The 15,153-nt window shown below is 35.9% G+C and overlaps 1 protein-coding gene across 9 annotated transcripts in view; it reads right to left on the bottom strand.

The window, feature by feature from the left end:
* cno (adherens junction formation factor afadin) overlaps positions 1-15,153 on the bottom strand; it is a 267,454-nt gene that overhangs the window by 232,574 nt on the left and 19,727 nt on the right. Inside the window, exon 1 of one of the 9 annotated variants that reach the window (XM_073967812.1) lies at positions 5,459-5,517. The exons of the other annotated variants lie outside the window; for them this stretch is intronic. The gene's annotated coding sequence lies outside the window, so the exon portion shown is untranslated. Of the gene's footprint in view, positions 1-5,458; positions 5,518-15,153 lie in introns of those variants that run through there. 9 annotated transcript variants of the gene reach the window in all.

Genomic DNA, 15,153 nt, shown 5'->3' with positions numbered 1-15,153 from the left:
TACAATACTTTTGTCATATTGCTGTCTTTTGAGGCACAATCTGACGAATTTTGGAACCTGAACGGACGTAACATACGTATGAACACTTGTGGGAGTTATTAAATGTAGTATTTAGGCACCAGCTATTTGAAAAATGTAAATGAGAATTGTATACAAAATATAAAATATAAAAAAATAAAAAATAAAATAACTTCAGCAACAGGTTTTATGGGATGTCAACCCTTTTCTTTTAGTTTTAGGTAATAAAGGGTGATCCATTTAGAGGTTCCTACTTTCTTTAAAGAAAAAAGAAAAATCAAATTGTATGGGGAATGTTTATTATCATTTGAAAGAACTTGCGTTAGCATTTATTTTTTGGCCGATTATGTCTAACAAATATTGGCCGAGGCTACGTCTTAGACGGTCCATCTGTTGAGTCCAATTTTCAATGACTCGTTCAAGCTTTTCGACTGGTAACTGGCGAATGGCACGTCTGATATTTTTCCCCAAGACCGGAATCGAAGCGGCTTTATTCGCATACAATTTTGACTTTACATATTCCCACATGAAGAAGTCTAACGGTGTGAAATGAGACGATCTTGTTGGCCAATCGACTGGCCCAAAACGTGCTCACCGAAATCTTCTTTCAATAAATCCATTGATTGATGCGATGGGTTGTTGTTGTAACAGTGTTTATTATTATGTTTGTATGTTCGTTCTTCTGTTCAATTTGGCTCTGGGTCTATCTTCAGTTCCAGGAAAGTGGCTGCTTCGATGGGATGTAACCACAGATCCACTGGAGTTAGATGAATAAGTTTGGCTGGGCAGTTGAAAAGGTGTTTTGTGTAGTGCGGGCCCATGCACATACTGGGCAGATGTCTTGCACGGCGCGGTCGATTTCCGCCCAATAAGAATTTAGGCGACTGCAATATCCCGATCGTTGAGCCAAAACTACTCTACCTTGTCGTTGCAGCTGACGCTCCTCAGCTGCAATAGATGGGGGATGTATTTCGAGCACTTTATTCACACTATATTTGCTGATGGCCTTAGCAACTGCATACGTGTGAATACTACTTAAACCTGCTTGATATGCCTGTTGATCTAGGGGTTCTCTCCTATATTGTTGGACCTCCGCCTCTAGAGCATGAATATCCTTCCTGATATGCCTGAATGTGCCTGGCCTAGTCAGCAGATGGTGATTGGGATGGCTCTCACGGTAACACCCAAGCAAGTACTGCAACGAAAGCATCTCATTGTGTTGCTTTACTGGAAGAATCTTTGCCTCCTCATGTATATGGTCCACTAAAGTCTTAAGGAGGTACCCTGTTGCTGTTCTCAGGGCGGCATTCTGGCAGGTTTGAATCTTTTTCAAATTCGTATCACATAATCCCGGGGACCAAGCTGGCTCCGGATAGCTCACCACAGACCGACCTATCGCGTTATATGTGGTCAACAAGGTTTCTTTATCTGCACCCCAAGTGCTGCCGGGTCTTGAGGACCTTGTTCCTACTTTTCAGTTTGTCGCAGATAGCTGTGACGTGCGCGCACGACTTGAAAGTAGTGTCGAATGTGACCCCTACAATTTTGGGGCAGTTTGTGGTCCGAATTCTGCTACCGTCGACGACGACATTCAATTCTCTTCCAAACTGCGCTGTCCATGTGGTGAACAGAGTGGCTGTTGATTTTGTGGCGGAAATCTGCATATTCCTCGAATGGAAAAAGGTGGTAAGATCGGTTAAATAGTTGTTCAGTCTCTCACCGATGTCATCAGGGTAGGTACCTGACGCCAGGATCGTGCAATCATCCGCATACGTTACGATCTAGATACCGTCTGGAGGGGGCGGAATACAGGAGAGGTAGAGGTTAAACAGTTCCGGAGATATCACCCCAGGGAACTCCCTGTTTCACTCTACAGGGTTTGGACTTTTTGTTCCTGAATTCCACGTACGACTGGCGTCCACACATATAATTGAGTATCCAGCGTTTCAAGCTTGACCGGAGGGTTGTCCGCTCAATATCCTCAAACAGCGTGGAGTGCCTGACTGTATCAAAGACTTTTGATAAGTCAAGCGCCACCATCACTGTTCTATCGCACGGCCGTCTCTGGTTGAGTCCTTGATAAATATGTGTGGTAATGGCGTGCTGCTTACGGAATACATGTTGATGATCGGCAACTTGATAGCTATTTCTGATTCTGGGGAGGACTAAGGCCTCAAGGGTCTTTGCTACGGGCGACAAAAGCGAAATCGGCCTGTACGATTCACTTTCGCTGGCATCCTTGCCGGGCATCCGTAGTGCGACCACCCTGCCCATTTTCCAGACTTCGGGAACAATGAGGGTGGATAGCGACAATATGAGAACTTTAGTGAGATACTCCACTTCCGGCTCATCCAGCTGCTTCAGCATTACCATGGAGATTCCATCGGGGCCCAACGCTTTGGATAATTTAACGTTCCTGATGGCATTGACAACATCATCCATTGTAAACTGTGGTGGTTCCTCCTCTGCAGGAAGAGATCTGATGCGACGTAATACTCTTCTCTTCGCTCTGTCACTCTCGGGGTGCTCGACAAACTGTCGATTGAAATAACTTGCGCACCTCTTCGGGTCAGTCAACGTAACGTCGCCAAACGTGACTGAGGTCCTATCTTCCCTTCTTCCAGGATTCGAGAGTGACTTAACCGTTGCCCACAATTCACATATACCGGCTCCAATGTTGCAACTTTTCAGATGATTTAACCACTTGTTCCGCTTATGCTCGTCGACCAGCCTGTTAACTTCCAGTGTCAGCTCCCTGACTCTGGGGTCATTGAGGTTGGTTCGATGAAGCTCATCACGCTCATTTGCTAATCCCGTCGCTTCTGCTGGGAAGTTTGGTCTTACTTCGGGTATTCGACCAGCAGGGATATTGCGAGCGGCTGCAGCAGTGATGATGTCTCGGAACGTCCTTTCCGCTACCCGAACATCAGAAGGATTGGGCAGTTCTCTGAAGCAGTGATTGGTGAACTCTCTGAAACCCGGCCAATCAGTAAACATATATATGTTTGATGCGATGGGTGGGAAGTGGCGCCGTTTTGTTGAAACCAAATGTCAATGTAGCCAAGATTACGAGCTTCAATCTCAGACATCAAATAGTCGGTTATCACGGCGCAATAACGGTCGTCATTGACGATGAGGCCCTAACCGGCATCATTTTGAAAAAATACAGTCCGACGATTCCACCGACCCACAAACCATTATTTTTTTCTGGATGAAGTGGCAGCTCTTGAATCTCTTTAAGTTGCTCTTCTTTCCAAAATGTAGCAATTTTGCTTCTTTTCATACATATAAAGCCAGAAATGTGTCTCATCACTGAACAAAATTAGGCTCGAAACACACTCCCCACATAACGCGAATTTTCGTATTAAAGTTGAACGATTTCTAAACGTTATAGATTCGTAAGCTTTTCCATGATAAAATGTCAAACAGTACTAAACAAAAATAACACGTGACACGACTCACGCGTGATCTGTCAAAAAAAGTATGTTGAAAAAAGTACCTCTTGTTGGATCAGCTGTTATAATTTTCATGGGCGGCAGATCCGATTAGCCGGTTATTTAACCCAAAAGGCCAGATTTAAAACCGGGTTAGACCAGGTTTTACTGAACCGATTACGGCAGATTTTCTTTAAAATTTCTTTAACGAATTTCTGGACACTTTTTTCACTTTCAAGTCCTCCGAAGAGCCATTTCTATTGAGAATCACAACGCCGAAGGGGTATTTTAAGGTTGTGTTTATAATGGGGTTTAGTTGCTGTTTAGCAGTGAAATGTTGAAGAAGTAGAAGAACACTTTGATAATGCTGTCATTCTAATATGAACTCTCAGATTTAATTGAAAATAGTATGATTAATTTTTAAGTTCGCAATGTCAGGATTCCATTTTAACATTCCGTTCACACATTGAATGATCGCCAATGCACAAATTATGTTCGATGATGATGACAATGATGATCATCCATTGGTATGATCCATGATGATGACCGTAATGACACAATGACACAGCACTGTGTGTTAGTGAATCAGCCAAACAAGCCTGTTCTGTACTTGAGATAATACAATACAAACGAAACGAAATACCGGCCGGCTCCTTAAGATCACAATGATGATATGTGGACAGACAAATATTGCCTACCCAGACGACAAGCCACAACAAGCAACAAGTTCGTTCCCAAGGATGATTAAAAGATATGCGTGTCTGTGTTTTTGGTCCATTAAAACTTAAAGAAGTGAGGCGTAGTTATCAGGGCGGGAAAACCGACCGTGCCTAAGATGTGACTGAGAAAATAATAGTAATGTAAACCTCCTCTTCAAAACGAGTATGTTTGTATGTAGGTAAGTAAGCAAGTCATGTCTAGTTGGTTCTAGACAAAAGATGAATACATGAAAGGGTACAGGGATTTAATTACACGACAACCGATTGATGTAGAGTGGATGGATGCAAGGGTAGAGAATTGTGCTTTTGTTTTAGTTTGGTATTCTTTGCAATTTTAACTATTTATTGATGAATCATTATGGAGTATTGTGCTGAACTGAATTGAATTCTAAGAATGTTAATTGATCATCATGCGTTTAGAATTCCAGTATGAGCGATAGGGTAGCTTAAGGAATTACTCCCACACTAGGTTGTAATATGAGTAATGAAAATGAGCTTATGTCATGTAAACTAATTGTCCTTTTAATAAATTATGTTATAAAATGAAGAGGGATCTTTTCAATGAAAATTATTATGGATCTTGAGAAGATAGTAAAAATAGCGAGAAATTCAAAATAATTTCGTGTTTATATCGAAATTATTTGAAAAAAGCAAATGGGAATTTTTTACAAACAATATAAATTGTTTTTTGAAACAAAAAAAAATCATAGTAAAAAATGTTTCTCGAAACAATTTTTCTTGTGAAGAAAAAGCATTCGCCAAATGTTCGAAAACGATATCGTTTTTAAACTTTTGACGAACAAAAGAACAACGTGCTTGTGTACACCCGAAAAACATTTGCCAATTCTTCGAATGTGATATCGTTTTCGAAAGTTGTGCCGAACATTCGAATAATATCCGCAATTGGTATGAGGGGGTATAATATAGACAATAAGTGTTGATAAAGACAACATATGGGTGGGTTGCCAAACACAAGACAACAATGTTTATCAACAGTTACATATCGAGTCGCCACTATCGTAAAACTATCATCTTTCATTCGCTAATAATATTATTAACGATATTCGAATTCGAAGGTTTTCCTGCCACAAACTGAGCGACGAATGAATCGTTTTCAATTCGTTCTCGTGTGTCGTTTTCGAACAAAATATCCGCAAAACTATCGAAAAACATTCGAAAACGAATCGTTTGCGATAGCAATGGTATAGGGGGTTATTTTATTCTGATCAGAATTGTCCTCTGAAAGATATATCCGAAAAAGTTATTTGTCGTTTAATATTTACTTACCTTTGTATACAATACACAATTTTATGTTGTAGAGAGAAATAAAAATTGTGCCCACGTACCTGTAAAGATAAATAAAAAATATTTAAAATTAAAATAATAAAAATATAAAAACGTAAATCGATAATAAAATATGTGTTATCCTACTACATAGTCTGGGAGTAAATTATGTTATAATTAGCGGAATTTTATGCAACCCTTATTTTTGGTCCGATTCATGTAAAATTTTGGGACTGGATATATTTTTTGCCTCTGATTACATTGCTATCGAAACATATGACATATGCAAAATGCATAAATTTTTGCATATGTAAAATTTATGCATTTTACATATTTTCTTATGCAACAAATATTTCAATAATAGGCAGAGCTCCGAATACTCGCTCGAATTCCACTCGCGAGTGAAACTCTTCTCGACTTCGAGTAAGTTGAGTGGGAACACTTGCCACCTCCCCAACATCAAACAATAACTTATCCCATCCTAAAATAAACTTGCCACACAACCAACAAAAATTTTGCACCCAAAAAAATTACCGCCTCCCCCAAAATTTTCACTCGCGAGTGAATTGGAGCTCTGATAATAGGTACAAAACGGTTTGTGTGTACAATTTTTCTGTTTAAAATTCTCTTCAGCAAGTCAATAAAATAGAGAAATGTATAACCACAGCCACAACTTTTAAAATACCGAAAATCGGGAGGTATCGTTCTATGTGGGCTACATGAACGCCTGAACGTAAACCGACAAATTTTAAGTGGAAAGTTTTTTACCCCCAACGAAGACTTAATACCAAATTTCACCCACTTAGGAGGGATATTGAGGCCACAACCTTCAAAATACCAGAAATCCGGAGGTACCGTTCTATGGGGGCTATATGAAGACGTGAACCTATACCGACAAATTTCAGGTGGAATATTTTATACCCACAACGAAGACAAAATACCAAATTTCAGCCATTTCGGAGGGATATTGAGGGTACAACCTTCAAAGTACGGAAAATCGGGAGGTACCGTTCTATGGGGGCTATATGAAGACGTGGACCTAGGCCAACAAATTTCAGGTGGAATGTTTTATACCCCCAACGAAGACTAAATACCAATTTTCAGTCATTTCGGTGGGATATTGAGGCTACAGCTTTCAAAATACCGAATATCGGTAGGTACCGTTCAATGGGGGCTATATGAAGACGTGGACCTATGTGGACAGATTTCAGTTGTAAAGTTGCATACCCCTAACGAAGACTTAATACCAAATTTCAGCCATTTTGGTGGGATATTTATACCACAAATCCTTGAATATATTTTTGCAGATGCGAGTTATCTTGCTCGCCAAACACTATTTGCTAAGGAATTGCCCCTGATGAAACTTTAGCGTCGTATGATGGGCAGTGAATACAAGTTGTCACAACGAAAATTAAAGCCTACCAGCCGAGCTGTTCAGAACCGGTGGCGACACGCTGATAAGGTGTATGCATCAGCTAGTTAGTACCATTTGGCAGGAAGAAAGCGTACCCGACGATTGGAACCGGAGCATCCTGTGTCCCGTCCACAAGAAAGGCCATAAGATTGTATACTCTAACTATAGGGGCATAAGTTTCCTTCCTATTGCCTACAATATAGTGTCAGGGATATTGTGCGAACGACTAAAGCCTATGGTCAACGAAATAATTGGACCGTACAAATGCTGCTTTAGACCTGGCAAGTCCACCATTGAGCAGATATTTACCCTGTGGCAAATCCTAGAGAAGCCCCAAGAGATGCAGATCGACACCTACCACCTTTTTGTCGATTATAAAGCAGTCTTCGACAGCCCCCTACGTTCACAGGTATTCCAAGCCATATCTGAATTTGATATTCCCACCAAGCTCATACGGCTTTTTAAAATGACTTAAACTGACACTCGATCTTCAGTTAAAATAGGAAAGAACCCCTACGAACTGTTTTATACCAAAAGACGTTTCAGACAAGGAGACATTCCTTCGTGTGACCTCTTCAACATACCGCTGGCAAAGGTCATACGAGAGGCAAACATTAAAAGAAATGGCACAATCTACAGAAATAGACACATGTTACTTACTAATGCATCATAGGACGATCAGTAAAAGAAGTAACTGATACCTTTGTGAAGATCGAAGGAGACCAAGTTGATGGTGTCGATACGCAATGCGTCCATAGAGCTCGGACCAACTGTTGAAGTTGGCTCCTATAATTTTGAGGTAGTAAAAGACTTTGACTAAGGTAAGTAGTTTAAAAACAGAGCCACATCTCGTCAAATAAAAGGTAACACTTTACAAAACACTGATACTACCCGTGCTAATGTGTGACACCGAAGCATCGGTACTTGCACAAGCGGACAAGGCAGTGCTTGGTGTGTTTGAGAGAAAAATTCTTCGAAAGATCTACGGACCAATCTGCGTTGATGATGAATATCGACGTCGAGCAATGGTTCAGAATCGTTTTTTCCTGGTCAAAATTCTGTAACTTTTGAACGGATAGAGATATTTTCAAAATTCTTTTTTTATTATACGAATAATACAAACAGGTTTCAGACGAATTATAAGCGGTCGAATTCGGTCTTGTAGTTGCAGAGAAATTCAAGGTCAAAGTTAAACTTTTGAGTTTTTTAAACCATTTTTCATTAAAATATGAGTGATTTTGTGGTTTTTATATCTTCCTATATATTAAAGATGGCCAAACAACAACAAATAAATAATGAAATTACCAAAAAAAATCGAAAAAAAATTGGAAAAAAATTTTTTCAAAAATTTGTAAAAAAAAAATTACAAAAAAATTTAAATTTTTTCAAAAATTTAAAAATTCTCCTTTGGTTTTCATAAAACTTATATAACTCTTATAAAAACTCATATACTCAAAAAATGTTAATTTGTGTCAAAAAGCTGTAATTCATATGGAAACACTATAGAAAAACACACATTTAATTTGTAATTTCAATAAATTGAAAAAAGTGTTAAACGGACGGAACGGGACGGGCACAAAAGTATATATAAGCTGAAAGAGGAGACTCTCGGGCATCTTTCTGTGGAAACCGAACTTTGTTTCATGTTGTTCCACAAAAGTTCTAATCCACTAAATTTGGAATTTCATAAAATTTAGTACCTGGGGAAAAATGAAATAGCTCATGTTGTTTAAACGCTACGGTAATTTACTAAAACGATTTTTAAAGGCCACAATCCTACCTACCTTAAAAAACAATGAACACAATATCTGTTATAGTTTCCGAGCTATAGGTACGTCTTTCTTCAGAAATTAGAAAAAATTGCGTATTTCCCAAAAATGGGGAAAATGTTCGTCTTTAGGGGCACACCATGCCCACACCTTCCAATATTTTGACCTAATTTTTTGGTTTCCTTAGTTTCAATATGTTTACTATCGAATCCCGTATATAAATTAAATATCTTTGACAAAACAAACTTTTAATATTTTGATTTTTGGCCAGGAAAATCGATTCCTGAACCATTGTGAGTCGTATGAACCACGAGTATCTGCTATACAACTACATCAGTATAGATAAACGTATCGAAGTGCAACGTTTGCGTTGGCCATATCATAAGAAAGACTAAAAACAGATGATTGACTGTTTTCAGGAAAAAGAAGAATTGCTCTAATCGCTTTCTTTTGCTGGTTTTTTGTGTTGTTACAAATGTTAGGGTAACCAGACAGACGTAATATTGGAGATCTTTTCTTAGTTCGTCGTAAGTAAGTAATAATAATAAGGATAATAACTATAATAATAGTAATAATAATAATAATAATAATAATAATAATAATAATAATAATAATAAAAATAATAATAATAATAATAATAATAATAATAATAATAATAATAATAATAATAATAATAATAATAATAATAATAATAATAATAATAATAATAATAATAATAATAATAATAATAATAATAATAATAATAATAATAATAATAATAATAATAATAATAATAATAATAATAATAATAATAATAATAATAATAATAATAATAATAATAATAATAATAATAATAATAATAATAATAATAATAATAATAATAATAATAATAATAATAATAATAATAATAATAATAATAATAATAATAATAATAATAATAATAATAATAATAATAATAATAATAATAATAATAATAATAATAATAATAATAATAATAATAATAATAATAATAATAATAATAATAATAATAATAATAATAATAATAATAATAATAATAATAATAATAATAATAATAATAATAATAATAATAATAATAATAATAATAATAATAATAATAATAATAATAATAATAATAATAATAATAATAATAATAATAATAATAATAATAATAATAATAATAATAATAATAATAATAATAATAATAATAATAATAATAATAATAATAATAATAATAATAATAATAATAATAATAATAATAATAATAATAATAATAATAATAATAATAATAATAATAATAATAATAATAATAATAATAATAATAATAATAATAATAATAATAATAATAATAATAATAATAATAATAATAATAATAATAATAATAATAATAATAATAATAATAATAATAATAATAATAATAATAATAATAATAATAATAATAATAATAATAATAATAATAATAATAATAATAATAATAATAATAATAATAGAACAATATAAGATAGCAGCAATACCCAGCTGACTGAACTGGGCTGTAATGTTAGTTTCAAATTCCGTACGACATTTGGTATATGTATATTTATATTTTCGTTATATATTAGGGATATACATTTTTTAAGGAAAAAATATATCAATCAGAAAAAAACTATTTCCCATAAAGACTTCTTCATATCGATGACATGTAACCTCCTCCAAGTGCGAACGACGTGCCGCACACTATAACACCGCTTATAGAGGCGGTGCAACATTTGTTAATATGTGTGGTATTTTGTTAAATTTGAAAGAAAGTAAAGCCCTAATAAACATGTACTTTTTTGATTTCAAACAAAACAAAACAAAAATATTGAAACAGAGTCTTCTTTTTCAATGAATTTTTGGCGATCCCGCACAATTTTGCAAGAAGTCTACTTTCTGCAAGAAATTATGCAAATTGAAAATGTAAGGAATTTTCATTCATGTTTTTCAAAACATTCAATCAAATGTGAAAAATATTAGTTTTTAAATTCCAATCATTTATAGACATTTCCATGTTTTGTTTACAGATACCGGAGACACTAACGTTACAAACAAAAATAAATTTCTATGTGGTTGTTGTCGAGTTGTATTTGTTGTAGTATTAACTCTTCGTTCTTTGTTCTACCATGCGAAAAATCTAAAAATATTATAACGCTAATGTACAAGATTTCTTAATTTCTGAAACACAATTTGTATTTCTAAAACATAACTGTATTTTTTTTAATATCAAACAAATTATTCCTTGCAGAAATCTAGTTTTCTTCTACCACGTTAACCCCATTTGAACTTATTGCTCATTTTGTGCTCACTTGGTTGGTAATTACAAATAATGTTCTTTTTTATTTCATCAACAGTTAACACTTTTCTTCTTAGACAAAAAAAAAAAAAACATTTACATAACCATTAAATTTTAACATTTGCATAATTTGTTTAATAATTCAAGTGAAAAAGATGCCGTTAAAATAAACAAAGTTATTTTTAAAACCTGGTATTTTTATTTTCACTCACATTTTTAACGAAATAAAAAACAGAAAATAAAAAATTCACACACTCTAAACCAACCAACGAACAAGGTAAATACTACAACAATGCCTTCCGGCTAAGAAGAGAGCAGCCACAACAAAAAATGAAAAAGATAACAACAAAAGAATACATTTTAATTAAAATTATATAAGTTCCGAAAACATGTTTTATTCATGATACGGCAAAACGACCAAACAAATGGGATGATGATCACCACTGCAAATGAAGAAGTCGAAGAAGAAGAAAGCCACAAGGAAAGAACCAAATGAAGGGCACAACTGACATGCTGCCTCTGCATATTTCCATGAAAATTTCAAATAATCAAACACTTAGGTCTACATCACGTTTTCAGAAAACAATGTAACTTTTTTCATTATTCCATTTTCAAGCTCCAACGCCAGCCACCATCACCACCACCACCACCGCCATCATCAACTACCACCCAAAGAGTCGTACAACAACTACATTATCGCGATTCTAGTTCTTCGCCTGCGTCTTCGTCTTGTGCATTCAAAAATCGTCAGAGTTTATTTAAAACTCTACCAACAATAAATGTGGCATTTGCAGTTCTATATTTAAAGAAAAAAAAGAAAACAACGTACTCGTCTGAATTTTATATCGATCATGTTGTCTTCATACTCGTCGCCGTCGATACATTCACAACATCTGGTTGTCGTCGAAATACTATGCCCTTTCCCCCCTTTTCAGTGTGTTTCCGATTCAATTTACTTTAGGCCATAAAACTCAAATATATTACAACAACAAAACTTGTTTCTTGATGAAAACAAACACAACATTTGACCGTGATTTCTTTCTACGCTGCAGCAGCTTAGTGTGCTGGGTTGGGTGGTGGATGATCCTCGTAAAAACTTGAAATGACAGTGGTACTAAAAAAGGTTGAATGGACATGAATTTAGTAATTTTAATTTTAAAAATCCAAAGTCATCTTTCCCTAACGTTATCTAATCTATTCGAGGTGCCTCCGAACGTCACCGACTATTGTAAATGGCTCCGAATGTCATCTACACTATTGTAGACGACTCTAAAGGTCATTTACAGTACAGTAGATGACCCCAAACTTCATCTACACTAATCTGAATAACTCCGAACGTCATCTACACTAATGTAAATGACTCAGAAAGTCATCTAAACTAATGTAGAAGACTCCGAAGATCATCTGAACTAATGTAAAAGACTCCGACCGTCATATACACTAATCTGAATGACTCCGAACGCCATCTACACTAATGTTGATGCCTCTGAGCGTCACCTACACTAATGTAAATAACTCCGAACGTCCCGAACGTCATCTAAACTAACGTGAATGACTCCAAACGACATCTACACTAATGTAGATGACTCCGAACGTCATCTAGACTAATGTGGATGACTCCGAACGACATCTACACTAATGTAGATGACTCCGAACGATATCTAATCTATTGTAGATGACTCCAAACGTCAATAACTCTATTGTGGATGACTTCTAAGGTCATGTAATCTATTGTAGATGACTCCGAAGGTCATCTACTCTATTGTTGATGATTTCGAACGACATATACCCTAATGTATTGACTCCGAACGCCATCTACTCTAATGTAGATGACAACGAACGTCATCTACACTAATGTAGGTAACTCCGAACACCCCCTACTCTAAAGTAGAGGACTCCGAACACCCCCTACTCTAAAGTAGATGACTAGGAACACCCCCTACTCTAAAGTAGATGACGCCGAACACCCCTACTCTAAAGTAGATGACTCCGAACGTCATCTGGACTAATGTGGATGACTCCGAACGACATCTACACTAATGTAGATGACTCCGAACGTCGTCTAAACTAATAAAGATGACTCCGAACGTCATCTACACCAATGCAGATGACTCCGAACGTCGTCTACACTAATAAAGATGACTCCGAACGTCATCTAGACTAATGTGGATGACTCCGAACGACATCTACACTAATGTAGATGACTCCGAACGTCATCTACACCAATGCAGATGACTCCGAACGTCGTCTACACTAATAAAGATGACTCCGAACGTCATCTAGACTAATGTGGATGAGTCCGAACGACATCTACACTAATGTTGATGACTTCGGAAGTCATCTAGACTAATGTGGATGACTCCGAACGACATCTACACTAATGCAGATGACTTTGAACGATATCTAATCTATTGTAGATGACTCCAAACGTCAATTACTCTATTGTGGATGACTTTTAAGGTCATGTAATCTATTGTAGATGACTCCGAAGGTCATCTACTCAATTGTAGATGATTCCGAACGTCATATACCCTAATGTATTGACTCCGAAAGCCATCTACTCTAATGTAGATGACAACGAACGTCATCTACACTAATATAGATAACTCCGAAGATCACCTACCCTAATGAAGATGACTCCGAACGTCATAGGCATTAATTTAGATGTCTCCGAACGACATCTACACCAATGCAGATGACTCCGAACGTCATCTACACTACTGACTCCGAAGGTCACCTACGAAGATGACTCCGAACGTAATCGGCACTAATGGAGATGACTCCGTGTGTCATGTTCACTAATGCAGATGACTCCGAACGTCATCTACACCAATGCAGATAACTCCGAACGACATCTAATCTATTGTAGATGACTCCAAACGTCAATTGCTCTATTGTAGATGACCCCTAAGGTCATGTACTATATTGTGGATGACTCCGAAGGCCATCTACTCTATTGTAGATGATTCCGAACGTCATATACTCTAATGTAAATGACTCCGAACGTCATCTACGCCAATGAAGATGACTCGGAACGTCATATACACTACTGTAGATTACACGGAACGTCATCTACACTACTGTAGATTAATCCAAACGTCATCTACACTAATGTAGGATGACTCCGAGCGCCCTCAAATGAAAGTGATTCCTGATGTCATCTACTCCAATGTAGATGACTCCTGACGTCATTTACATTAATGTAGATGACTCCAAGCGTCGTATATCCTGTGTTACTGACCCCGAATGTCATCTACACTAATGTTAATGACTCCAAACGTCACCTACACTAATGTAGATGACTCCGAAGATCATCTAATCGATTGTAGATGACTCCGAACGTCAATTACTCTATTGTAGACGATTCCTAACTTTATTTCATCTATTGTAGGCGACCTTTTACTCTATTATAGATGGCTCCGAACGCCATCTTCTCTAATGTAGATGACATCGAAATTCGTACACTATAATGTAGATTACCCCGAACATCATCTACGCTAATGTAGATGACTCCAAACGTAATCTACATTATTGTAGACAACTCCGAACGTCATCTACCCTACTGTAGATTATTCCTAATCTCATCTTCTATATTGTAGATGACTCCGAACGTCATCTACTCTACAACAAATGACTCCATACTTCATTTGCTCCACAAAAAATGGTGTCATGCATTTTCCACTCTACGCTAGAGGAGACCATATTCCAGCTTCTTCATAGAAAACCACCACAAATCCCTAAATTTCAATACATTTTTTTTCATCTCGACCCACAGTGGTAGGCTTTTTTGCTTTTGTTCTCAGTTTCTGTTTACAAAACCTACCTCCCGTCCATTCAAATGACCGTCTAGAATATTTTCTTCATTTTTTTTTGTGCTTGAAGAAAACGAGTTTTTGATGCACACTCATGTGCACATTTTTTATATACATATCTTGTTTTTGTTGTTCGATTTTTTTATGCAAAAATTCCTCAACTCAATGTAATTTAATTTGTTTGTTTATTCATTTATTTGAATCATTTCTCATTTGCTTGGCTTTTGTTCTTTGAGAGTTATTGCTCATTGCCCCTTGCGTTGTGTGCCATTAACAAAAAAAAAAACGTAATGAAATTGTATAAATGATCTTGAATTTCATTTGAAAATGTATATTATTTTTAAAATATTTTTATGTGTGATATGTGAGTTGTGGATGTTTGCAGTGGGGAGGAGGCTTGTCTAGACTTCATAGTT

The sequence above is a fragment of the Musca autumnalis genome, unplaced genomic scaffold, assembly GCF_047663935.1.
Source record: "Musca autumnalis isolate F117 unplaced genomic scaffold, ASM4766393v1 scaffold_1, whole genome shotgun sequence".
NCBI lineage: Eukaryota > Metazoa > Arthropoda > Insecta > Diptera > Muscidae > Musca > Musca autumnalis.
The sequence above is the reverse complement of the archived record's forward strand: the minus strand, read 5'-3'. Positions and strand labels throughout refer to the sequence as shown.